This window comes from Procambarus clarkii, chromosome 6 (genome assembly GCF_040958095.1).
Source record: "Procambarus clarkii isolate CNS0578487 chromosome 6, FALCON_Pclarkii_2.0, whole genome shotgun sequence".
NCBI classification, from domain to species: Eukaryota; Metazoa; Arthropoda; class Malacostraca; order Decapoda; family Cambaridae; genus Procambarus; species Procambarus clarkii.
Genome location: NC_091155.1, coordinates 12,907,930 through 12,935,409, shown reverse-complemented (window position 1 = coordinate 12,935,409; position 27,480 = coordinate 12,907,930). Strand labels below are relative to the sequence as shown.

The 27,480-nt window shown below is 47.6% G+C and overlaps 1 protein-coding gene across 3 annotated transcripts in view; it reads right to left on the bottom strand.

Annotated features, from left to right (window-relative positions):
- The window catches only part of LOC123750957 (probable cytochrome P450 49a1), a 151,446-nt gene extending 146,132 nt beyond the window's left edge, over positions 1 to 5,314 (bottom strand). For 2 of the 3 annotated variants that reach the window (XM_069305812.1, XM_069305820.1), the window contains exon 1: positions 5,242 to 5,308. The gene's annotated coding sequence lies outside the window, so the exon portion shown is untranslated. Of the gene's footprint in view, positions 1 to 5,241 lie in introns of all 3 variants that reach the window. The other variant, XM_069305825.1, reaches the window with a different exon arrangement.
- Positions 5,315 to 27,480: the final 22,166 nt, after the last annotated feature.

Below are 27,480 nucleotides of genomic sequence, written 5' to 3'. Positions count from 1 at the left end.
GGGGCCAGGGTGTGGTATGGGGTCCGTGTGGGACCAGGGTATTGTGTGGGGTCTTTTTGGGACCAAGGTTTGGTGTGAGGTCCGTGTCGTGGCAGGATGTGGTGTGGGGTCCGTGTGGGGGAAGGGTGAGGTGTGGGTTCCGTGTGGGACCAGGGTGTGGTGTTGGGTCCGTGTGGGGGCAGGGTGTGGTGTGGTGTCCGTGTGGGACCAGGGTGTGGTGTGGGGCCCCTGTGGGACCAGGGTATGTGTGAGGTCCGTGTTGGACCAGGGTGTGGTGTGGGGTCCGTGAGGGGGCAGGGTGTGGTATGGGGTCCGTGTGTGACCATGGTGTGGTGTGGGGTCCGTGTGGGGGAAAGATGTAGTGTGGGGTCCGTGTGGGACCAGAGTCTGGTGTGGGGTCTGTGTGGGACCAGGGTGTTCTGTGGGGTCCTTTGGGACCAAGGTGTGGTGTGGGGTCTGAGTGGGGCCTGGGTGTGGTAAGGGGTCCGTGTGGGACCAGGTTGTGGTGTGGGATCCGTGTGGGACCAGGGTGTGGTGTGGGGTCCGTGTGCGGTCAGGGTGTGGTGTGGGGTCCGTGTGGGACCTGGGTGTGGTGTGGGGTCCGTGTGGGGGCAGGGTGTTGTGTGGGGTCCATGTGGGGGCAGGGTGTGGGGTGGGGTCCGTCTGGGACCAGGGTGTGGTGTGGGGTCCGTGTGGGGGCAGGGTGTGGTGTGGGGTCCGTGTGGGGGCAGGGTGTGGTGTGGGGTGTGTGTGTGATGGCAGGGTGTGAGGTGGGGTCCGTCTGGGACCAGGGTGTGGTGTGGGGGCAGGGTGTAGTGTTGGGTCCGTGTGGGGGCAAGGTGTGGTGTGAGGTCTATGTGGGGGCAAGATGTGGTGTGGCCTCCGTTTGGGACCAGGGTGTGGTGTGGGGTCCGTGTGGAACCCGGGTGTGGTGTGGGGTCCGTGTGGGACCAGGGGGAGGTGTGGAGGTCCGAGTGGGACCAGGGTGTTTGTGGGGTACATGTGGGAACAGGGTGTGGTGTGGGGTCCGTGTGGGACCAGGGTGTGGTGTTGGGTCCGTGTGGGACCAGGGTGTGGTTTGGGGTCCGTGTGGGACCAGTGTGTGGTGTGGAGGTCCGAGTGGGACCAGGGTGTGGTGTTGGGTCCGTGCGGGACCATGGTGTGGTTTGGGGTCCATGTTCGGGCAGGGTGTGGTGTGGGGTCCGTGTGGGGGCAGGGTGTTGTGTGGGGTCCGTGTGGGGGCAGAATGTGGTGTAGGGTCCGTGTGGGGGCAGGGTGTGGTGTGGGGTCCGTGTGGGGGCATGGTGTGGTGTGGGGTCCGAGTGAGGGCAGGGTGTGGTGTGGGGTCCGTGTGGGACCAGGGAAAGGTTTGGGGTCCGTGTTGGACCAGGGTGTGGTGTGGAGTCCGTGTGGGACCAGGGTGTGGTGTGGGTTCCGTGTTGGACCAGGGTAAGGTTTGGGGTCCGTGTGGGACCAGGGTAAGGTTTGGGGTCTGTGTGGGACCAGGATGTGGTGTGGGGTCCATGTGGGACCAGGGTGTGGTGTGGGGTCCGTGTGGGACCAGGGTGTGGTGTGGGGTCCATGTGGGACCAGGGTGTGGTGTGGGTTCCGTGTTGGACCAGGGTAAGGTTTGGGGTCCGTGTGGGACCAGGGTAAGGTGTGTGGTCCGAGTGGGACCAGGGTGTGGTGTGGGGTCCATGTGGGACCAGGGTGTGGTGTGGGGTCCATGTGGGACCAGGGTGAGGTGTAGGGTCTGCGAGGGACCAGGGAGAGGTGTTGGGTTCGTGTGGGACCAGAGTGTGGTGTGGGGTCGTATGGGACCAGGGTGTGGTGTTGGGTCCGTGTGGGGGAAGGGTGTGGTGTGGGGTCCGTGTGGGACCTGGGTGTGGTGTGGGGTCCGTGTGGGGCAGGGTGGGTTGTGGGGTCCGTGTGGGGGGCAGAATGTGGTGTAGGGTCCGTGTGGGGGCAGGGTGTGGTGTAGGATCCGTGTGGGGGCAGGGTGTGGTGTGGGTTCCGTGTGGGACCTGAATGTGGTGTGGGGTCCGTGTGGGTGCAGGCTGTGGTGTGGGGTCCGTGTGGAACCAGGGTGTGGTGTTGGGTCCGTGTGGGACCAGGGTGTGGTGTGGGGTCCGTGTGCGGGCAGGGTGTGGTGTGGGGTCCGTGTGGGACCTGGGTGTGGTGTGGGGTTCGTGTGGGGAAAGGGTGTGGTTTGGGGTCCGTGTGCAGCCAGGGTGTGGTGTGGGGACCGTGTGGGACCAGGGTGTGGTGTGGGGTCCGTGTGGGACCAGGGTGTGGTGTGGGGTCCGTGTGCGGGCAGGGTGTGGTGTGGGGTCCGTGTGGGACCTGGGTGTGGTGTGGGGTCCGTGTGGGGGCAGGGTGTGGTGTGGGGTCCGTGTGGGACCAGGGTGTGGTGTGGGGTCCGTGTGGGACCAGGGTGTGGTGTGGGGTCCGTGTGGGACCAGGGTGTGGTGTGGGATCCGTGTGGGACCAGGGTGTGGTGTGGGGTCTGTGTTGGACCAGGGTGTGGTGTGGCGTCCATGTGGGACCAGGGTGAGGTGTGAGGTCCGTGTGGGACCAGGGTGTGGTGTGGGGTCCGTGTGGGGGCAGGGTGTGGTGTTTGGTCCGTGGGACCAGGGTGAGGTGTGGGGTCCGTGTGGGACCAGGGTGTGGTGTGGGGTCCATGTGGGACCAGGGTGTGGTGTTGGGTCAGTTTGGTACCAGGGTAATAAGTGGGGTCCGAGTGGGACCAGGGTTTGGTGAAGGGCCCGTGGGGGACCAGGGTGTGGTGTGAGGTCCGTGTGGGGCCAGTGTGTGGTATGGGGTCCGTGTGGGACCAGGGTATTGTGTGGGGTCTTTTTGGGACCAAGGTTTGGTGTGAGGTCCGTGTCGTGGCAGGATGTGGTGTGGGGTCCGTGTGGGGGAAGGGTGAGGTGTGGGTTCCGTGTGGGACCAGGGTGTGGTGTTGGGTCCGTGTGGGGGCAGGGTGTGGTGTGGTGTGGTGTCCGTGTGGGACCAGGGTGTGGTGTGGGGTCCCTGTGGGACCAGGGTATGTGTGAGGTCCGTGTTGGACCAGGGTGTGGTGTGGGGTCCGTGAGGGGGCAGGGTGTGGTATGATGTCCGTGTGTGACCATGGTGTGGTGTGGGGTCCGTGTGGGGGAAAGATGTAGTGTGGGGTCCGTGTGGGACCAGAGTCTGGTGTGGGGTCTGTGTGGGACCAGGGTGTTCTGTGGGGTCCTTTGGGACCAAGGTGTGGTGTGGGGTCCGAGTGGGGCCAGGGTGTGGTAAGGGGTCCGTGTGGGACCAGGTTGTGGTGTGGGATCCGTGTGGGACCAGGGTGTGGTGTGGGGTCCGTGTGCGGTCAGGGTGTGGTGTGGGGTCCGTGTGGGACCTGGGTGTGGTGTGGGGTCCGTGTGGGGGCAGGGTGTTGTGTGGGGTCCATGTGGGGGCAGGGTTTGGGGTGGGGTCCGTCTGGGACCAGGGTGTGGTGTGGGGTCCGTGTGGGGGCAGGGTGTGGTGTGGGGTCCGTGTGGGGGCAGGGTGTGGTGTGGGGTGTGTGTGTGATGGCAGGGTGTGAGGTGGGGTCCGTCTGGGACCAGGGTGTGGTGTGGGGGCAGGGTGTAGTGTTGGGTCCGTGTGGGGGCAAGGTGTGGTGTGAGGTCCATGTGGGGGCAAGATGTGGTGTGGCCTCCGTTTGGGACCAGGGTGTGGTGTGGGGTCCGTGTGGAACCCGGGTGTGGTGTGGGGTTCGTGTGGGACCAGGGGGAGGTGTGGAGGTCCGAGTGGGACCAGGGTGTTTGTGGGGTACATGTGGGAACAGGGTGTGGTGTGGGGTCCGTGTGGGACCAGGGTGTGGTGTTGGGTCCGTGTGGGACCAGGGTGTGGTTTGGGGTCCGTGTGGGACCAGTGTGTGGTGTGGAGGTCCGAGTGGGACCAGGGTGTGGTGTTGGGTCCGTGCGGGACCATGGTGTGGTTTGCGGTCCATGTTCGGGCAGGGTGTGGTGTGGGGTCCGTGTGGGGGCAGGGTGTTGTGTGGGGTCCGTGTGGGGGCAGAATGTGGTGTAGGGTCCGTGTGGGGGCAGGGTGTGGTGTGGGGTCCGTGTGGGGGCATGGTGTGGTGTGGGGTCCGAGTGAGGGCAGGGTGTGGTGTGGGGTCCGTGTGGGACCAGGGTGTGGTGTGGGTTCCGTGTTGGACCAGGGTAAGGTTTGGGGTCCGTGTGGGACCAGGGTAAGTTTGGGGTCCGTGTGGGACCAGGGTAAGGTTTGGGGTCTGTGTGGGACCAGGATCTGGTGTGGGGTCCATGTGGGACCAGGGTGTGGTGTGGGGTCCGTGTGGGACCAGGGTGTGGTGTGGGGTCCATGTGGGACCAGGGTGTGGTGTGGGTTCCGTGTTGGACCAGGGTAAGGTTTGGGGTCCGTGTGGGACCAGGGTAAGGTGTGTGGTCCGAGTGGGACCAGGGTGTGGTGTGGGGTCCATGTGGGACCAGGGTGTGGTGTGGGGTCCATGTGGGACCAGGGTGAGGTGTGGGGTCTGCGAGGGACCAGGGAGAGGTGTTGGGTTCGTGTGGGGGAAGGGTGTGGTGTGGGGTCCGTGTGGGACCTGGGTGTGGTGTGGGGTCCGTGTGGGGCAGGGTGGGTTGTGGGGTCCGTGTGGGGGGCAGAATGTGGTGTAGGGTCCGTGTGGGGGCAGGGTGTGGTGTAGGATCCGTGTGGGGGCAGGGTGTGGTGTGGGTTCCGTGTGGGACCTGAATGTGGTGTGGGGTCCGTGTGGGTGCAGGCTGTGGTGTGGGGTCCGTGTGGGACCAGGTTAAGGTGTGGGGTCCATGTGGGACCAGAGTGTGGTGTGGGTTCCGTGTGGGACCAGGGTAAGGTGTGTGGTCCGTGTGGGACCAGAGTGTGGTGTGGGATCCGTGTGGGACCAGGGTAAGGTGTGGGGTCCGTGTGGGTCCAGAGTGTGGTGTGGGGTCCGTGTGGGGGCGGGAGGGACCAGAGTATCAACAACACCCTTCTCCCACAATAATCTCAACCTTCACATCAATACGATACCTTATCTCTCATTACCACCAGTGCACCAACATTACCACCGTATAGTCATTCCAAACATTCACACTGTAGATATTCTCTCCACATTTTAACCAGGTTCAAACTTGTTTCAGTAGCACGAGTGCATGTCACGTGACAACGTGGGTGTCAACGTGGGTGTTACGACAGACGCTGCTACATGTACAATTGCTAATGGCTTACTGCTAACGAGGTTGGTCGTCGGAGGCGAGGCAGCTGCCCGTCTCTCCTCACTAAACAGTCTCAACTGTTAACTGATTCGACCTTGAGGCTCGTTCTGGCACGCCATGACAGTGCCAGCTGTCACTAGATACATCATTTGCCTCGCCTGGCACCGCGAATTCCACATATTGTCACGCTCAGTCGTCACTGGCTGTTGATGAGGTGGTTTGTAATCTATAGTTAAGTAACAAATTTAGTGAACAACACATGTCTACAGATAAAATATTTGTTTTTTAAATTTGCAAGCTATCAACATCATCCTGCACCTCTTGTTATCACCGTATTTAGGGAGCCGGTGGCTGAGCGGACACAACACTAGGCGCGTGATCCTTTGGTCCCGGGTTTGATCCTGGGCGCCGGCGAAAAACGATGGGCAGACTTTCTTTCACCCAGATACCCCGTGTTGCCTTGCAGTAAATAGGTACCTGGGAGATAGTTAGCTTTCTTGGGCAGCTTCCTGGGGGTGGAGGCCTGATCGAGGACCGGGCCGCGGGGACACTAAAGCCCGAAATCATCTCAACATAACCGTCGACACTATTAAATATCCCCTAGTGTGTTGGTGACTCATGCCTCGACCATCATAGTACACCCCACCCCCTAGTGTGTTGGTGACTCATGCCTCGACCATCATAGTACACCCCCTAGTGTGTTGGTGACTCATGCATCGACCAATCATAGTACACCCCACCCCCTAGTGTGTTGGTGACTCATGCCACGACCATCATAGTACACCCCACCCCCTAGTGTGTTGGTGACTCATGTCTCGACCATCATAGTACACCCCACCCCCTAGTGTGTTGGTGACTCATGCCTCGACCATCATAGTACACCCCCCCCTAGTGTGTTGGTGACTCATGCCACGACCATCATAGTACACCCCCCCCTAGTGTGTTGGTGACTCATGCCTCGACCATCATAGTACACCCCCCTTAGTGTGTTGGTGACTCATGCCTCGACCATCATAGTACACCCCCCCCTAGTGTGTTGGTGACTCAGGCCTCACCCATCATAGTACACCCCCCCTAGTGTGTTGGTGACTCATGCCACGACCATCATAGTACACCCCCCCCCCCCAGTGTGTTGGTGACTCATGCCATGACCATCATAGTACACCCCCCCCCTAGTGTGTTGGTGACTCATGCCTCGACCATCATAGTACACCCCCCCCCTAGTGTGTTGGTGACTCATGCCTCGACCATCATAGTACACCCCACCCCTAGTGTGTTGGTGACTCATGCCTCGACCATCATAGTACACCCCTCCCCTAGTGTGTTGGTGACTCATGCCTTGACCATCATAGTACACCCCCCCTAGTGTGTTGGTGACTCAGGCCTCACCCATCATAGTACATCCCCCCTAGTGTGTTGGTGACTCATGCCACGACCATCATAGTACACCCCCCCAAGTGTGTTGGTGACTCATGCCACGACCATCACAGTACACCCCCTAGTGTGTTGGTGACTCATGCCACGACCATCATAGTACACCCCCCCCTAGTGTGTTGGTGACTCATGCCACGACCATCATAGTACACCCCCCCCTAGTGTGTTGGTGACTCATGCCTCGACCATCATAGTACACCCCCCTAGTGTGTTGGTGACTCATGCCACGACCATCATAGTACACCCCCTCCCTAGTGTGTTGGTGACTCATACCTCGACCATCATAATACACCCCCTAGTGTGTTGGTGACTCATGCCTCGACCATCATAGTACACCCCCCCTAGTGTGTTGGTGACTCATGCCACGACCATCATAGTACACCCCCCCTAGTGTGTTGGTGACTCATGCCTCGACCATCATAGTACACCCCCCCCTAGTGTGTTGGTGACTCATGCCTCGACCATCATAGTACACCCCCCCCCTAGTGTGTTGGTGACTCATGCCTCGACCATCATAGTACACCCCCCCCTAGTGTGTTGGTGACTCATGCCTCGATCATCATAGTTCACCCCCCCCTAGTGTGTTGGTGACTCATGCCACGACCATCATAGTACACCCCCCTAGTGTGTTGGTGACTCATGCCTCGACCATCATAGTACACCCCCCCTAGTGTGTTGGTGACTCATGCCTCGACCATCATAGTACACCCCCCCTAGTGTGTTGGTGACTCATGCCTCGACCATCATAGTACACTCCCCCTAGTGTGTTGGTGACTCATGCCACGACCATCATAGTACACCCCCCCTAGTGTGTTGGTGACTCATGCCACGACCATCATAGTACACCCCCCCCCCCTAGTGTGTTGGTGACTCATGCCTCGACCATCATAGTACACCCCCCCTAGTGTGTTGGTGACTCATGCCACGACCATCATAGTACACCTCCTAGTGTGTTGGTGACTCATGCCACGACCATCATAGTACACCCTCCTAGTGTGTTGGTGACTCATGCCTCGACCATCATAGTACACCCCTCCCCCCTAGTGTGTTGGTGACCTATGCCTCGACCATCATAGTACACCCCCCCCCCTAGTGTGTTGGTGACTCATGCCTCGACCATCATAGTACACCCCCCTAGTGTGTTGGTGACTCATGCCACGACCATCATAGTATACCCCCCCCCTAGTGTGTTGGTGACTCATGCCACGACCATCATAGTACACCCCCCCCCCCTAGTGTGTTGGTGACTCATGCCACGACCATCATAGTACACCCCCCCTAGTGTGTTGGTGACTCATGCCACGACCATCATAGTACACCCCCCCCTAGTGTGTTGGTGACTCATGCCTCGACCATCATAGTACACCCCCCCCTAGTGTGTTGGTGACTCATGCCACGACCATCATAGTACACCCCCCCTAGTGTGTTGGTGACTCATGCCTCGACCATCATAGTACACCCCCTAGTGTGTTGGTGACTCATGCCACGACCATCATAGTACACCCCCCCCTAGTGTGTTGGTGACTCATGCCTCGACCATCATAGTACCCCCCCCCCCCTAGTGTGTTGGTGACTCATGCCTCGACCATCATAGTACACCCCCCTAGTGTGTTGGTGACTCATGCCACGACCATCATTGTACACCCCCCCCCTAGTGTGTTGGTGACTCATGCCACGACCATCATAGTACACCCCCCCTAGTGTGTTGGTGACTCATGCCACGACCATCATAGTACACACCCCCCCCCTAGTGTGTTGGTGACTCATGCCTCGACCATCATAGTACACCCCCCCCCCTAGTGTGTTGGTGACTCATGCCTCGACCATCATAGTACACCCCTAGTGTGTTGGTGACTCATGCCACGACCATCATAGTACACCCCCCCCCTAGTGTGTTGGTGACTCATGCCTCGACCATCATAGTACACCCCCCCTAGTGTGTTGGTGACTCATACCACGACCATCATAGTACACCCCCTAGTGTGTTGGTGACTCATGCCACGACCATCATAGTACACCCCCCCTAGTGTGTTGGTGACTCATGCCTCTACCATCATAGTACACCCCCCCCCCCTAGTGTGTTGGTGACTCATGCCTCGACCGTCATAGTACACCCCCCCCTAGTGTGTTGGTGACTCATGCCACGACCATCATAGTACACCCCCCCCCCTCCCTAGTGTGTTGGTGACTCATGCCACGACCATCATAGTACACCCCCTAGTGTGTTGGTGACTCATGCCACGACCATCATTGTACACCCCCTAGTGTGTTGGTGACTCATGCCACGACCATCATAGTACACCCCCTAGTGTGTTGGTGACTCATGCCACGACCATCATAGTACACCCCCTAGTGTGTTGGTGACTCATGTCACGACCATCATAGTACACCCCCTAGTGTGTTGGTGACTCATCCCACGACCATCATAGTACACCCCCTAGTGTGTTGGTGACTCATGCCACGTCCATCATAGTACACCCCCCCCCTAGTGTGTTGGTGACTCATGCCACGACCATCATAGTACACCCCCCCCCTCTAGTGTATTGGTGACTCATGCCTCGACCATCATAGTACACCCCCTAGTGTGTTGGTGGCTCATGTAAGGAGCAACATAGTACACCCCCCCTAGTGTGTTGGTGACTCATACCACGACCATCATAGTACACCCCCTAGTGTGTTGGTGACTCATGCCACAACCATCATAGTACACCTCCCCTAGTGTGTTGGTGACTCATGCCTCGACCATCATAGTACACCCCCCCCTAGTGTGTTGGTGACTCATGCCTCGACCGTCATAGTACACCCCCCCCTAGTGTGTTGGTGACTCATGCCATGACCATCATAGTACACCCCCCCCCCCTCCCTAGTGTGTTGGTGACTCATGCCACGACCATCATAGTACACCCCCTAGTGTGTTGGTGACTCATGCCACGACCATCATAGTACACCCCCTAGTGTGTTGGTGACTCATGCCACGACCATCATAGTACACCCCCTAGTGTGTTGGTGACTCATGTCACGACCATCATAGTACACCCCCTAGTGTGTTGGTGACTCATCCCACGACCATCATAGTACACCCCCTAGTGTGTTGGTGACTCATGCCACGACCATCATAGTACACCCCCCTCTAGTGTGTTGGTGACTCATGCCACGACCATCATAGTACACCCCCCCCCCTCTAGTGTATTGGTGACTCATGCCTCGACCATCATAGTACACCCCCTAGTGTGTTGGTGGCTCATGTAAGGAGCAACATAGTACACCCCCCCTAGTGTTGGTGACTCATGTCACCAACATTGAGTCCATTAATCAGCATGATGTTTATGGTGTCCATTACCACCCACAGGATGGGTATGATGTCCACTATTAGGACAGTAGGATGGTATTATTAGCGTGATGGTATTAGGTCTACTGCTAATCGCCAGATGGGTATGGGTTCCACTACCCCCAACGGGATTGGTATCGGGTCCACTTCCACCCACAGGATGGGTATGGGGTCCACCACCACCAATAAGATGGTCATAAGGACCACTATCTTCCCAGAATGGATATGGGGTCCCCTACCACCTATAAGTTGGTATTAGGTCTACTACCACTCGCCTGATTAGTTTGGGGTCCACTACCCAAAACAGGATAGATATGGGGTACCCTACTGTCCACAGGATAATATGGGGTCTACTACCACCTACAGAATGGGTATGGGGTCCACTACTACCCACAGGATGTTTATGGATCCCTACGGCCCTCAGGATGGGTAGTGGGTCCACTACCACCAAAAAGAGGGGGTATGGGTCCTTTACCGCCCACAGGATGGGTATGGGGTCCATAATCACCCACAAGAGAGGTATGGAGGTCCACTACCACTTCAGGATGAGTATGGGGTCCACTACCATCTGCAGGATGGGTATTGGGTCTTCTTCCACCAACAGGATAGGTATGGGGTCCACAACCACCCACACGATGGGTATTGCATCCACTATCATTCAAAAGATGGATATGGGGTCAAATTGTAAACAAAGTGTAAACAAAGTGCTTCATAATTGGTCCACACTGCTGAAACTGTTCGAGACGAGCTGGCCACCCACCTGGTGCTCAGAACACGGCCTATTGTGCAAATCTGTTGTTCAAGTTGAGAGACACATTCAGTTATTTCAGTTTGATTTAGATCTATTGTAAACTGAGTACAATTTGTCCATAAATGCTTGAAAATTATTAATTCCATGAACTGCTCCCACTGAACCACCTCCAGCACGTTCTTGTCTGTGATTAAGACAGTAGCAGAGTATTATATTAGGGTAATGTTCCTTGAGAATTATTGCAGCGCCAGATTTGACACCAAGCATGACAGCTTGCCCCATCACTAGCAAATGCTACAAGGTTCTCTTTTAAATATAAGTCATCAAACTCATGATAATTGAGACAGTTCTATAGATGCCTAACAATAGTTGCTGCTTTCTGATCAGGTAGTTCAATTAGATGTAAGAACATGGAATGGAGAAAAATTTCTTTATCACTTTCACATTTAAGTAAATTTTCAAGGTTGTTTTAATGCTCGAGGCTTGTTGATGCACTGAGAACAAAAAGTTTGCTTTATATCTGCTTGATATGCTGGCAAATTTTATTTTTCACTTAATGGCTATGTGATTTTTCAGAAATATATACAAGAGATGTTACATTCTTGTTCAGCCACTAGTACGCAAAGCGTTTCGGGCAGATCCCTGGAATACGATCCCCGCCGCGAAGAATCGTTTTTACAACCAAGTATCCATTTTACTGTTGAGTTAAACAGGGGCTACACTTAAGGATTTGTGCCCAGTAAATCCTCCCCGGCCAGGATACTGAACCCATGACAAAGCGCTCGCGGAATGCCAGGCGAGTGTCTTACTACTACACCACGGAGACTGATTAGTTATCTGTGTGGCACTAGTGCGGGAATGCAGACCCATTCCAATGTCAACACCATTTTGCTTTTGTAGTTCCAGTAAGCCAAGGTGATCAGAGTATGGTTTGTCGTTCTGAGCTCAATAATATGCAGAACACAAAATTTAACAAGTTGTCTTTAGAAGCGAAGCATTCATGGCATCACACAATTTTCCCAGAGCATCTTCACTAGCTACATTTACAACAATAAAGCAGCAGTGTTAGCCTTTGTATAGTTCATGATCAAAATTTTTTTATTAGAGGTTTTAAGCGTGTATTTCGATCTGCTCCATATTAGGATACTTGGTACATCTGCCACTCATTTGATAGTCTTAAACAATTAGAAGTGAAGTGAAAAGTATTACCTAGCTTATGTTTGCACATACTTTACACACAAGTTTATCGTCCATAAAGTATAACCATGGATAGGTTTCCTTTTTTCTTCTTCCACATTTCTTCAGTCCAAACACCTGAACAAGGATACAAGTTAGACTTCAAAGCACCATTACTATCTGAGTTGCACATGGATCCAGTTTGAAAATGTGAACTAGAAGCAGTCGAAACACAACTTTTGCCACTTTCACTATTATCATTATCAGTCTCCTGTACTTTATTCTTCTTCTAACACTCCTCATTTTGTTTATGAAAGAAGGAAGTAAACATTGTTTGCTTAGAAGCCATGTTGACGTTGTTTGTGGGAAAAAAATGTTTCTGTATTAGAGAAATCCATGGACCACCAGGGAAAAAGAAACGACATTCTTTACTAATCCTTGATACAAAATGCAGCTAATATTGCTGCTGTTCTTGTACTAACAAATTAACCATACTAACAAAAATTATTTTATTTACCTATACAAAGAAAACGAGATTACAGTGGAATTTTCCCTTAAACAACGGAATAATTATTGCCACGTCATCAAATATACTCAACTAAATATTAATCAATCACATGAAAACACCAGTCTAGCATTAGAATCAATAAAAATATATTATCTAGGACTGAATTAAATAAAATCATGAATAAAATCAACGCCTCCCTACCTTCGTCCACTAAATGGGCGGAGAAATTTAACCGGTTTCATGTGGCGTCACTTAACCTGGGAAGGAGGGGAGGACCCCATTGTGAATTGATGTTCCACTCCCATGAAGACGCACCTTAGGCAGTGTCGTCAACACTCGCACCCCGAGCCATCTTGTCATTCATCAATATAAGTAAAACAAATCGGTTATGAGGTGGCCGAACACCCAAAATAGGGCAATCCTCTCATAATAATTTAATAACAATAATATTTCATATATATATGTTATTAAATTGTCATTTGTATTAGTTACATTGTATAATTCTGGCAGATCTTCTGTGGCAACTTCAAGACATTAGCAACAACTACTTTGTGCAACACGTGACACGTGCAGCACGTGGCCATGAGCACGTGGCCAGGAGTCTGGCTACCCACCCAAGTGTTCTACGCCAATACCTGAATGATGAAGCCTTCTAGTGAGATATGGCTTTGAATTTCATTTATTAATCATTGTAGACTTACCTCCTTAAGATCAAATGTAGACATTTACATACCACAGAGTCTATCACAGATTAAGAAAGTAATTAAATTTTTGTTATTAATACATGAGGTACATCTGCATTTGTGCAGCTACCCTAGACTATATGAAGTAAAGTACAGTGTGTCAAAAAAGCTAACTACGTGATGCTAAAAAAATCCCCATCACACAGGATGGTTAGTCATACAGAGGCATGTGATAGGCAGTCTGCACTGGCAGATTCAAGATGCATTTTGAGGATATCAACACAAGAGTGAATAAGGCAGCAGTGGTAATAAAAGTCCCCATCTCGCAGGATGGTTAGTCATACAGGGCCATATGTTTAGTATCCTGCACTAGCAAATTTTGGGTACACTGTGAGGATATCTTCAAGAATACGAGAGTGAATAAAGTAATTGCAAAGCTCCAGGTACCTCATTCCAACTGGTCTGAAAGGTCTAATAACTGGGCATTCGGTGATGTAGTGTGGGAGATCATGCCGCAGTTCCTGCTCACAGAGTTTGCACCTGGAGTGCTCAGGATTGGGAGATCCGTCACCTGTAGCCACCTGCCACAGGTAACGGTAGCCCAACCTGATCCTTGCAACCACTGTGTCGCACAGTCTGGTGGACGTTTTGTGCTTCCCATTGATATAGGTTTCATATCTGAACAAATTATAGCTTTTTATACTAGTACTTTCAGGTCGTTGGGAGTCAGTAATTTCTCTCCTATCAGACCTGAGTGTTTGGACCAATACAGTTTTGACAGTAGAGATGGGGATACCTAGATCTAATTCAACTTCATCTTTGTTGCACGGTAATTTGGCTGCAATGTCTGTCTCATTATGATGGGAATGTAATTAGAAACAGAGCAATGCAAAAGATGTATAGTGACCATAACACAGCCGTTGCAACATCAGGATCTGTGGGTTGGTACAAGAATTCAACCAACTACGAACCACTTAGTTTCATGAAAAGAAGCAGTAGAACAACAGAAGTACACTTACAGTGCATCAGGCTTGAATACCCATGTGCATGGGAAATAGGTTTACAGGTTCCGGAAGATGAGAGGAAATGTCAGCACTGTGGAGAAATGCCCGACAGACCACTGGAACATTATCTAACACAGTGCACAGTTACAAACCCGTTAAGATTTCAACTTAGACTCAACAGAGCAGAAGACGTTGTTGAACACATGGGACAAAATGTTACTGAAGCGACCATACGAGTCATAAATACTCATACTCCGCTCAAGTAAAACAGAAACAAGCAACACTTAGTGAGCCAGCCAGAGGCTTAGGGCCATGCAGGAATATCCCTGCAAAAAAAAAAAAATCAAATTTCCCGGCTATAATATATAACCTCCCCCCCCCCTCCCCCCTCCCCCCTCCACCCAACTTGTGTAGGAAACTGCTCGTGGGAAATTAATCCTACAGTCCACTTTAACCTTATACAGTCCACTCAATTATATATACAGTCCACTACCAAAATAAATAAATGAATCACAAATTATAAATTTGAATACATTAAATAAATTAACTAATTGTAATAAAAATAAATAATAAAATCCCACGAGTGAATGTTTCCCCACACCAGCCACCACTTTACTAATGACACTGGAACACTGAAGCAGAGTTACCAGCTCAATAATTCACACAACGCCAGAACCTCACCCAAAAAACACTGAATTATGTAAAGTTGCGTGCAGCAGTTTTTTGCCGTTTTTCCTGCCTAGTATTTAATACTAAAATATATTATTGTATGAATAAAGAATACCTGTGTAATGAACTACTGCTAAAGCCAAGAACATCATCGCTGACTATTGGTATCTAAAGATGGCAACTTTGTCACACAATGTTTGTCTCGCTTAAATGGACAGGAAGCGGCCACGTGAGTCTGGTATTGGGTTTAAGATTCCTACCACTACAGCTCAGCCTGTTTACTATTTAAATATATAAACATTTAAATATTATTGAATCTTAATAAAAGAGGAAATATCATAATATTATTAACTTATTAGTGATTTAATACTAATAATTTCCCGCCACGATCAACCATCACCCACAAGCCGTCATCTCCCTTGGCCCCATTCCATCATCCACTGGCAGAGGTGCCGGAGCGGCGCTCCGTCGAGCTCCGGCACCACTCTCTGTTGGATGAATAATTTACCCGCGAGCAATAAGAATATTTCCAACTGGTAGGTTTCTAATAAATTGAGAGTGGGGACAATATCGTCCACTTCCCAAGCACCGAGTATTCGATAAGAAGAAACACAGGAACATTCGTCTGTATCTCTTAGATATACAATCTATTGAATGGTAAATCCTTAGGAGGTATTCAATCTACAGAAAATCTATTAAAGTAATGATATATGTTCCACAAATTGGCATTAATCTCAGTAAACGTTTTTCCTCATATATGTGAGAATGTTTCATTGTATTGCTACATCACCCTGTACGACGTCCACGGCAGACTGTGACTCTCCTGCATCGTTACCTTGACTGGTAAGTTACCTTGACTGGTAAGTTACCTTGACTGGTAAGTTACCTTGACTGGCAAGTTACCTTGACTGGCAAGTTACCACGACCAACAAGTTACCTCCACTGGCAAGTTACCTCGACCGGCAAGTTAGCTCAGGATACCCGCCTTCATGAGCCCCACTTTCAACTCTGACACCTCCAGTTATGGAAATATGTTTATTATAACTTAAGGTGTACGACAGTAAGAATAGTTACACTATCCACCCAATTCTAACTAAACCAACGACGCAGGTAAGTTTCGGACAAAGTAATTCCGCCCCTCTAATATGTTTTAAGTTCTTGTACACCTTAATTATTACCCAATATCACCTTTTTTAACTTACATGTGGAAAATTAATATTTTTTATATAATTTAAACATCATATCTCCATGTATCCCACTATATTTATTTCGCCAACCACACCCTGAAGTTTTATATTTGTTTATCCATTCATTTATATATATGTTCAAGAGTTCTTACATTCTTATACTAGCATACATGGAGATATGATGTTTAAATTATATAAAAAATATTAATTTTCCACATGTAAGTTAAAAAAGGTGATATTGGGTAATAATTAAGGTGTACAAGAACTTAAAACATATTAGAGGGGCGGAATTACTTTGTCCGAAACTTACCTGCGTCGTTGGTTTAGTTAGAATTGGGTGGATAGTGTAACTATCCACCCAATCCACCCAATGCATCGCGTTTCGGGAAAGTCCTTAACCATAATTTTAACTCTCACACACACACATCCCCAGAAAGTAGCCCGTAGCAGGTGTCTAACTCCCAAGTACCTATTTACTGCTAGATAAACAGAGGCATCAGGGTGAAAGAAACTCTGCCCATTTGTTTCTCCCTCCGCCGGGGATCGAACCCGGACCTTACGACTACGAACCCCGAGCGCTGTCCATTCAGCCATCAGGCTCCCAAACTAACTAATCCTATACTGCTTAATTTATCTCAAGATCTCCGATATTGTGATAATACCTCCAATTTCACAGTATATATTTTATTTATAATTTGCAGGAATGAGTTATTAAGTTAATGAATTTACAACACACAGACCCCACACAGTACATTTTATCTCATTCTCAATACCATATTCACTCCTGCATAAAACTCTGTTAGGGAATATTTTCTCTTAGGTAAGTTTAGTTTCGCCATCACAAGCATGCCATCTTAAGATTAAACCCCTCCCAGTCTATTCCTGTCATAAATTCATGGAAAGTTAGACAGGCTTTATGTTAACCTATCCTATATTTTAAGTTAACCTATTCTATGCTTTATGTTAACCTATCCTATTCTTTATGTTAACCTATCCTATTCTTTATGTTAACCTATCCTATGATTTATGTTAACTCTATCCATTTAGGAAAATATACTTTTCACGGTCTATAAGCTGTTTTCCTGTCCATCAAACGCTAGGTTTCACTCATCTTTATGCAGTCCAACAAACCTAACCTAACCTATTCCTTCAAACTAGGTAAAAGTTCAACACTGACAGTCAATAAAGGAAAGTGTAATATTTACCCGAATCTAACTCTTATCTTTACTTCCCAAAACCTTCATATTCTTTGTCTTTCAATATTGTTTTCTAATAATACATTTTACAACTATAAATAATTTTTAAACACAAGTGTTTGATTGATGATTGATGACGATTAATCCACCACAAGAGGTGCCATGGGCATGAGTTTGTGGTAGATGTTTGGAGTGAATGTGATGTTTGGTTGTGTATCATCTTTTGTCTCTGGTCCTATCGGGGGGCACAATTAAGTGTATAAACAGTCTTTGTGCATTTTATTCAAAGTTCAGCAAGTCTCATACTCACCCATACAGTAAGTTGTACGAATGTATAACTCAAGTCTCCACATTTACAAGCCATAGATGTAAAGATTTAAATATTTCAGTCATATCCAACACAAAGAAAAGTGGTAGTCTGGAAGGTGTCTTACAGACAGGACAACATTTTTGCTTAAATGTGGAGCTGAACAAGATGGTACCTGATATTTTGCTTTAATACTCAATTTTAATCTTTCTTTATCCATGAACATGTCCATCTAACCGTAATAATTTAGTAACGTTTTGTGTAGATGTGAATATTATGAACATGGGGCCAGATTCCCGAAGGTACTTACGAATGCTTTCCTTCTTTGCGCCTTCGTGGCGGCTACGTCGGTATTCAGGTAGCTACACTAAGAAAAAAAAACTTTTTTGTTTGGTCTGTCATCTAAGTGTACTGTCGACTACTCGTAGCTTTATGTAAGCTGGATATAACTCAATTTTTCTCTACTACATAACACTGGGATCAATTTTAAGATTTTGGAACGTATACAAAAGATTATAGCTGGTGAATCTCATAAAGAGGAGTCCTTCGTGTTAGTTATATATGCATTCTCTGCTGGAAACTTGAAGTAAATGGGTCTTTAATAATATTAGAATTAGTTTTATAATAGCAAGATATTATACCAGTAGTTAAGTAAATAAATACTGGTGAACATGAAATATGAGAGAAGGTGATGAGCCCTGCCAGATGGGATCATTTACTATCACCAAATGCCCCTGTTCACCTAGTAGTAAGGGTGTATCTTAGCTATACATACCAATTTCTAATTTATTAAATTTGGGTTTATTTTGAAATTAAATCTGGGTGAGACAAAATAAAAATATGCTGCACAAATGATGTTAGGTAAGAAGGGTAAAAATGTCAAAAACTTTATTCATTGAATACTTAAAGCTATAATTATGACTATATGGACTATTAAAAAAGAGAGAGTGGAAGTAGGGGTCCAAGACCTCTTCCTGTTACACAACTTGGGTGTGGAACAAGTAATTATCAGAAGAAGGCACCATGCCGGGAAGGCTATGTAGCAGTAAGGCAGTGAGGTGAGGCAGCAACCTAATTGAGGAATGCTTATTTTATTTACCTTATAAGCTGAGACCACTTATTTTATTTGACGAATACTTAGCTGATTCCTCTACATTTAGCATGGAACAAATTTGTGTCCAAGACCTCTTTCTGTTACACAATTTGGCTGTGTGTAACCAAACTAGAAGTGCTCTACAAATCAAGGGACCCAGAATTTGGAATGATCTCTCGAATCATGTCAAAGGCTGTACCTTTCTCAACCAGTTTAAGAGTAAAACCAAGTACTACCTAATTAACTCCATGTAACCTAACTTACCCCCTAAATGTCAACCCATGTCTTGCTATTTTTTAAACAATGCTGTTTGTTCCCCCAACGTGTACAATTGCTGATTTCTGCTATGTTGGCTCCCTTTTTTATTTTTTATTCCTTTTTTCAACACAATTTATACCTAATCCCGATTACTATTAAGTTTTAGTCTAAGTGTTTCAACCCCCCCTTCCCCCACACACCTTGCCTGAAATGCTATGACTGACTTTAGGTATTGTGTGTACTAGCTCTGTCTATAAATCCAACATTATGTTTGTAAATCAACTGTATGTACTTTTCCTGAATAAAATTTATTTATTATTATTTATTTATTAATCAGTAAGTAAGTATTGGAGGCACCAAGCTGGGAAGGCTATGTAGCACCATTGTGTGTAACAATAAACCAAATTAGTTTTTAACAAATAATGCACCTGTATGGTAAAACAAATCCTGTCAGCTGTAAAAATATTGATGCAGTTATTTAAATAAAAAATATAATGAAAAAAATATTACTGGTTTATTTTTTATCCTATATTTTTGTACTGTACAGTATATCCAAGGAAGTGAAAAATTGAGACAAAATGCACAATTTAATGAAAGATTAAAAAATGATTAGCATGGATTAGCAGTTCAAATGAAATATGACTATTACATATCAACATGAGATCTTAATGATCCATGGTTAACATGATATAATAAGGGTAATACAGTATTTGTAATAATACAAACTATAATTTAAAATCTTTATTACTGATTTTTTTAAGAAGATTAGGTATACACAGCAATGTGCTGCTACCCTATTCTTTATGGAATATTACACAGTGTAGATAAAAAACTAGCTATGAGTTTATCTAATACTTCCATCTCACAGGATGGTTAGACATACATGGAATCAAGGTAGAAAATACCAGCCTCAATACAAAAAAAAAAAAAAAATCAACTCTGAACAACTCTTCACGATTTTCACAAGAGGTAAGCACAGAATCATGGAAACATTATATTATAATTACTCTTACCAGGTCTCTACACGACTCCTCTCAAACAATGTATTTTTTAACATGTTTAGGTATACACAGCAATGTGCTGCTTCCCTATTCTGTATAAAGGACCACACAGTGTAGATCAAAAACCAGCTACAAGCTCACCCAACATCCTCACCTCACAGGATGGTCAGTCATACATGGAATCAGAAGAGAGCAAAATACTTGAGGCTGATCTATTAGCCTCCACTGGCAAAATCTGGGTGCAGCACAAGAATATCTTCCAATATTCCTGATTGTATGAAGTAATTGCAGAGCTCACAGTACCTCATACCATTTGGTACGAAGTCACTGATAACAGGGCAATCACAGATATAGTGTTGGAGAGTATGTTCTCTCAAGTAGGACTGAAAACAGATGTTTTTTCCACCAAGAGGGTTATAAACCCATGGAACCGCCTACCCGCCAAATGCCAAATTCCAACTAAAAAATATCATTAGGACAATTGGCGGGCCCTTTAACAAGCCACCGGCTTTCTGTCCTCGTCGAGGCCACTAGATAGTTAGTGGCCCTTGGGTAAATTCAGTAAATATATACAATAATTGCCAGCGCATCTTCCGAGCAACAAGGACAGCTACACAGTATCTATTAGAATTACATAGGTAAACAACAAATGTAACATATTTGTTTACTACAGTGTCGGTGCTGGCTGTAGAAGTTGAAAAACATAGTTTTACTTCGAAATATACTAATTTTATGAGAAAATTCGACGTAAATAGGAGGCAGTAGAGCTCCGATAAGCCAGCGCTAAATCTTCAATATGAAGAATGTTGTCTGCTCTCTGATTGGCCAAACGAAACACAGTAGTGACCTCTATCGGCACGCAGGTGAACCAGACCCAAAACCCAAATATCTTCCTAAGTGGACCTACGTGAATTGCACCTAAGCATCTTCTTAGGGCATACTTAGGAACCTTCTTAGCAAACCTACTTACGAAGAAATACATGGAGCTTCGTGAATCTAGGTCATGGTCACACTGTTATGTCTGAGAACGTAATTTCAGACGAGAAACATGAACAATATATAATTAAAATACAGTAGTTTAAGGTTCAGTTTAATGTTGTTAGTAGTGGCCGCACGTTCACATGAGCTCTCAAAAAAACACATACCAGTAAATGCATCTAGAGTAATATAAGCTAGTCTATGATATTTAAAGTTGATTTAGAGGAGGTTAGGCTAGGTTTGTTAGTTTAGGGTAGGAACCGGACCCTCTGTGTCTCACACACCCAGTCAACCTTGCAGGTTATCTCTGCGTCTCAGACCTCCTCTGTCTCTCATACCTCCTCTGTCTCTCAGACCTCCCCTGTCTCTCAGACCTCCTCTGTCTCTCAGACCTCCTCTGTCTCTCAGACCTCCTCTGTCTCTCAGACCTCCCCTGTCTCTCAGACCTCCTCTGTCTCCTACTACCGGACACTTCCCGTCCCACAACCACTTAAGACTGGACTGCTTCCATCTTTCACTTGCCGCCGACACCATTTGAAACTAATGAACCAAACAGCTCTGTGAGTTCTGGTAACATAGTATCCAAGAAGAATTTCAAGGTATTGTACACCAACGCTGATGAAGAAATAAAAGCTAGGGTTAGTAATATAGAACCTGATATAATTGCAATAATGGAAACTAAAATACGCACTAATTACACACTTAGAGGTAATTAGTTGTGCAAACAAACACCAACATGGCTTTAGGGAAGGAAAATCATACCTAACGAACCTATTGCAGTTCATGGATAAAAACAAGAATAAGGCAGGACACTGGATGGGTTTAAGGATGGGTTTATTACGTATTTCTGGATTGTTAAAAAAGCCTTTGACACAATACCTCACAAGAGGTATTGTGTCTATACAATCCTGAGAGGTAAGCGGGAGTAAGTAGAAAACACCTAACATGGGTATGGATTACCTAACAGGCAGGAGCCGGAGAGTAACAATAAGGAACAACAGGAATAACAAGTAGAGTTCCTGAAGGATCGGTGCGAGGATCAATTCCATTTCTCTTATATATAAATCCCTATCTACAGGAATTGAGTCTTATATGTCGATGTTTGCAGAAAATGCAAAATTAATGAGATGAGTTTTGACAGAGGAGGATTGAAAGATTCTCCAAGAAGGCTTAAACAAGTTGCAGAGATGGTCGGAGAAATGGTTACTGGAATTCAATACGAGCAAGTGTAATGTCATGGGATGAGAATTGGTGGCTGGTGACCAAAGGGACAGTGTACAATGAAGGGAACTATCACCCTCTAACGACTCGAGAAAAATATCAGGGAGTGGAAAAAACGCAAAAACTAAGGCTCATATAAACAGAGAGAGAGTAAACAGCATACGCAACACTAGCAAAGGTCGGAATATTATTCCTCAACTTAAGTAATGAAGCATTTAGATTGAAGTTGGCTTCACGCTGCCAACATGAGACCAGTCTTAAAGTATGCAGCCACATCACGGAGCCCTACCTAAAGGAACATGTAAGGAAACTAAAGTAGTTAAGATGTTTGCAGCAAGTTTTATCCCAGAATTGCGGGGATGAGGGATATGAAGAGAGAATGAAAGAACTATACCTGATGAAGCTAAAAAAAAGGGGGAGAGAAGGAAGTTATGATTGCGACGTATAAAATACTTTGGGGGATAAACAGAGTAGAAATACAGTAAATGTTCAAAATGAATATCAATTATAGAACAAGGGGGGGCATGTGTGGAAGCTTGAATCTCAGATGAGTCATAGAGATGTTTAAAAATATTCACTTAGCATAAGAGAAATGAGAAAATGGAATGAACTAAAGAAACAGGATATTGAAGCAAAACTCCATTCATAATTTCAAAAGCATTTGTCATTGGGAAATAGGCCAGGAGCCATTGCTTTAGTCAACCGGACGGCTAGAAGGGTGGAGACCAAGAGTTAATGCTCAATCCTGCTGGCATAAATAGGCGAGAACTCACACACACACACACACACACACACACAGGAATCCATGGAGGCGGCACGCTCCACTAGCCAACTGCTGGAAAGGAAAAGATCAGTGGTTGCTGTGGGTATTAGGGAACAGGAAGGAACCAATAGGACAGAGTGGAATGATAAGGACAAAGCAGCAGTGAATGAAGTACTAAAGGCACTAGACATGGAAGGGGCCGAGCATAGCATTGAGAAGGTTTTCAGGCTAGGCCGGTACAACAAAGACCGAGACCGAATGATAAAGATAGTGTTTGCAAACGAGAACACAAAGGAGAGGATCCTATCAAGGAAGAGCTCCCTGAAAAACGTGGGAAAATTAAAAAATGTATTCCTCCAGCGAGACATGACAAGGGAGGAGAGAGCCGTGGCGGCAGAAGCAAGGAAGAGGCGCAGGGCGAGAGGGGAAAACCAGGAAGTCACAGCTCCCAACACAACACCCCCAGAGGCGAGGGGGGAACCCACAACCAGCTACCCAGTAACACCAGAAGGGAGGACAACCCCGCCTCCCTCCTCTGCATAGAAAACCCCCCTACCCCAAACCCTCCCTGCCCCCACTCAAAAGTTCAGCCAAATCTCCCTCCCCCCACACCCAATCCCAACCCTTCTACCCCTCCCCTCCTCCCGAGTCCTCCCTTCCCCCCTTTCCTTCCCGTCCTCCCTCCCCTTTCACCCCATACCCTCCCTGTCCCTCCCCCTTCACTGGATCCCCCGCCCCTCATTCCAGTATCCTCTGAGATCCTGTTACCCACCTCACAGGTCCTCACACCCATGGAACAGCCTCCCCCACCAGCAGAACACTCACCAAGGAGGCGATTTGAGAAGGGACAGAAGAAAGTGAGCCTCAAAGCGATGTACACTAACATAGATGGAATTACAAATAAAGCAAATGAGCTTGGAGAACTGGTACTAGAGGAAAACCCAGACATAATAGCCCTCACAGAAACAAAGATCACGAAAACAATAACAAATGCAGTGTTTCCACAGGACTATTATGTTATGCGGAAAGAGAGGGAAGGAAGAGGTGGGGGTGGTGTAGCTCTGCTGGTAAGAAAAGGCTGGGATTTTGAGGAGATGGATATTCAGGGCTGTGAAGGTTTCAGTGACTACATAGTAGGTACTGTAACAAATGGAGGGAAAAAAATTATAGTCGCAGTCATATATAATCCACCACCAAATGACAGAAGACCTAGACAGGAATATGATAGAAACAACATGGCCACCATTAACATAATAGAAAGAGCAGCTTCTGTTGCTAGCAGGAATGGATCTGGACTACTAATTATGGGAGACTTCAACCATGGGAAGATAGATTGGAAGAACAGAGACCCGCATGGAGGACCAGAAACATGGAGAGCTAAGCTGCTGGACGTGGCAACAAGAAACTTTCTAAGCCAGCATACCAAAGAGCCAACAAGAATGAGAGGAGAAGATGAACCAGCAATGCTTGATTTGATATTTACCCTAAATGAATGGGATATAAGGGAAGTTAAGATGGAAGCGCCCTTGGGAATGAGTGACCACAGTGTATTGAACTTTGAGTACCTGGTAGAGCTAGGACTTATCTCCCCCCAAAAAGAACTAGGAATCAAAAGGCTGGCATACCGAAAGGGGAATTATGAACAGATGAGAAGTTTCCTAAGTGAAATACCTTGGGACACAGACCTCAGAGACAAGTCTGTACAGGGTATGATGGACTATGTTACCCAAAAGTGTCAGGAGGCAGTAAACAGGTTCATCCCGGCCCAAAGGGAAAAATCCGAGAAGCAACAAAAGAATCCATGGTATAATAGGGCATGTATGGAAGCGAAGAAACTGAACAAAAAGGCGTGGAGGAACTTCCGGAATAACAGAACACCAGAAAGTAGGGAGAGATACCAGAGAACCAGGAATGAGTACGTCAGGGTGAGAAGAGAAGCAGAGAAAAATTTTGAAAATGATATAGCAAACAAAGCCAAGACCGAACCAAAGCTACTCCACAGTCACATCAGAAGGAAAACAACAGTGAAAGAACAGGTATTGAAACTTAGAACAGGCGAGGACAGGTATACAGAGAATGACAGAGAGGTGTGTGAGGAACTCAACAAGAGGTTCCAGGAGGTCTTCACAATAGAACAGGGTGAGGTCACTGTGCTAGGAGAAAGGGAGGTAAACCAGGCGGCCTTGGAGGAGTTCGAAATTACGAGAGAGGAGGTCAAGAGACACCTGCTGGATCTGGATGTTAGAAAGGCGGTTGGTCCAGATGGGATCTCACCATGGGTACTGAAAGAGTGTGCAGAGGCACTTTGCTTGCCACTCTCCATAGTGTATAGTAAATCACTAGAGACGGGAGACCTACCAGAAATATGGAAGACGGCGAATGTGGTCCCAATATACAAAAAGGGCGACAGACAAGAGGCACTGAACTACAGGCCAGTGTCCTTGACTTGTATACCATGCAAGGTGATGGAGAAGATCGTGAGAAAAAACCTGGTAACACATCTGGAGAGAAGGGACTTCGTGACAAATCGCCAACATGGATTCAGGGAGGGTAAATCTTGCCTTACAGGCTTGATAGAATTCTACGATCAGGTGACACAGATTAAGCAAGAAAGAGAGGGCTGGGCGGACTGCATTTTCTTGGATTGTCGGAAAGCCTTTGACACAGTACCGCATAAGAGGCTGGTACATAAGCTGGAGAGACAGGCAGGTGTAGCTGGTAAGGTGCTCCAGTGGATAAGGGAGTATCTAAGCAATAGGAAGCAGAGAGTTACGGTGAGGGGTGAGACCTCCGATTGGCGTGAAGTCACCAGTGGAGTCCCACAGGGCTCTGTACTCGGTCCTATCTTGTTTCTGATATATGTAAATGATCTCCTGGAGGGTATCGATTCATTTCTCTCAATGTTTGCGGACGATGCTAAAATTATGAGAAGGATTAAAACAGAAGAGGACTGTTTGAGGCTTCAAGAAGACCTAGACAAGCTGAAGGAATGGTCGAACAAATGGTTGTTAGAGTTTAACCCAACCAAATGTAATGTAATGAAGATAGGTGTAGGGAGCAGGAGGCCAGATACAAGGTATCATCTGGGAGAGGAAATTCTTCAGGAGTCAGAGAAGGAAAAAGACTTGGGGGTTGATATCACGCTAGACCTGTCTCCTGCAGCACATATCAAGCGGATAACATCAGCGGCATATGCCAGGCTGGCCAACATACGAGCGGCATTCAGAAACTTGTGTAAAGAATCATTCAGAACTTTGTATACCACATATGTCAGGCCAATCCTGGAGTATGCAGCCCCAGCATGGAGTCCATATCTAGTCAAGGATAAGACTAAACTGGAAAAGGTTCAAAGGTTTGCCACCAGACTAGTACCCGAGCTGAGAGGTATGAGCTACGAGGAGAGACTACGGGAATTAAACCTCACTTCGCTGGAAGACAGAAGAGTTAGGGGGGACATGATCACCACATTCAAGATTCTGAAGGGGATTGATAGGGTAGATAAAGACAGTCTATTTAACACAAGGGGAACATGCACAAGGGGATACAGGTGGAAACTGAGTGCCCAAATGAGCCACAGAGATATTAGAAAGAACTTTTTTAGTGTCAGAGTGGTTGACAAATGGAATGCATTAGGGGGTGATGTGGTGGAGGCTCACTTCATACACAGTTTCAAGTGTAGATATGACAGAGCCCGATAGGCTCAGGAATCTGTACACCTGTTGATTGACGGTTGAGAGGCGGGACCAAAGAGCCAGAGCTCAACCCCCGCAAACACAACTAGGTGAGTACAACTAGGTGAGTACAGGGTAGGTGGTGGCTGAGTGGACAGCGCTCTAGTCTCGTGGACCTAGGGACCGGGGTTCGAACCCCCGGCACCACCGGAAAAAGTAAATGGGCAATTTCCTTCACCCTGATGCGCCTGTTACCTAGCAGTAAATAGGCCCTTGGGGAGTTAGACAGCTGCTACGGGCTGCTTCCTGTGAGTGTGTCTACTCACCTAGTTCTGTTTGTGGGGGTTTAGCTCTGGCTCTTTGGTCCCGCCTCTCAACTGTCAATCAACTGGTGTACAGATTCCTGAGCCTATTGTGCTTTAACATATCTATATTTGAAACTGTGTATGGAGTCAGCCTCCACCACAACACTACTTAATGCATTCCATTTGTTAACTACCCTGATACTGAAAAAATCTTACACCTTACCTTTTACTCCTTCCTGCTGCTCCAACTTCTGTAACAGCCCTTTGTGAGGTTCAGTGTCAAAGGCTTTCTGACAGTCCAAGAAAATGCAGTCTGCCCACCCTTCTCTTTCCTGCCTAATTTGTGTTGCTTGGTCATAGAATTCTATTAGGCCTGTGAGGCCCGATTTACCATCTCTGAACCCATGCTGGTGATGTGTTACAAAGCTGTTTTCCCCCCAGATGCTCTACAAACCATTTCCTCACAATCTTCTCCATCACCTTGCATGGTATACAAGTTAGGCAAACTGTCCTGTAGTTCAGTGCCTCTTGCCTGTCACCCTTTTTGTAAATTGGGACTACATTAGCTGTCTTGCAGCTTTCCAGAAGGTCTCTCGTTTCCAGTGACCCGTTATACACCATAGAGAGTGGCACACTTAGTGCTTCTGCACCTTCTTTTAGAATCCACGGCGAGATTCTGTCAGGCCCAACAGCCTCTGACACATTCAGCTCCAACAGAT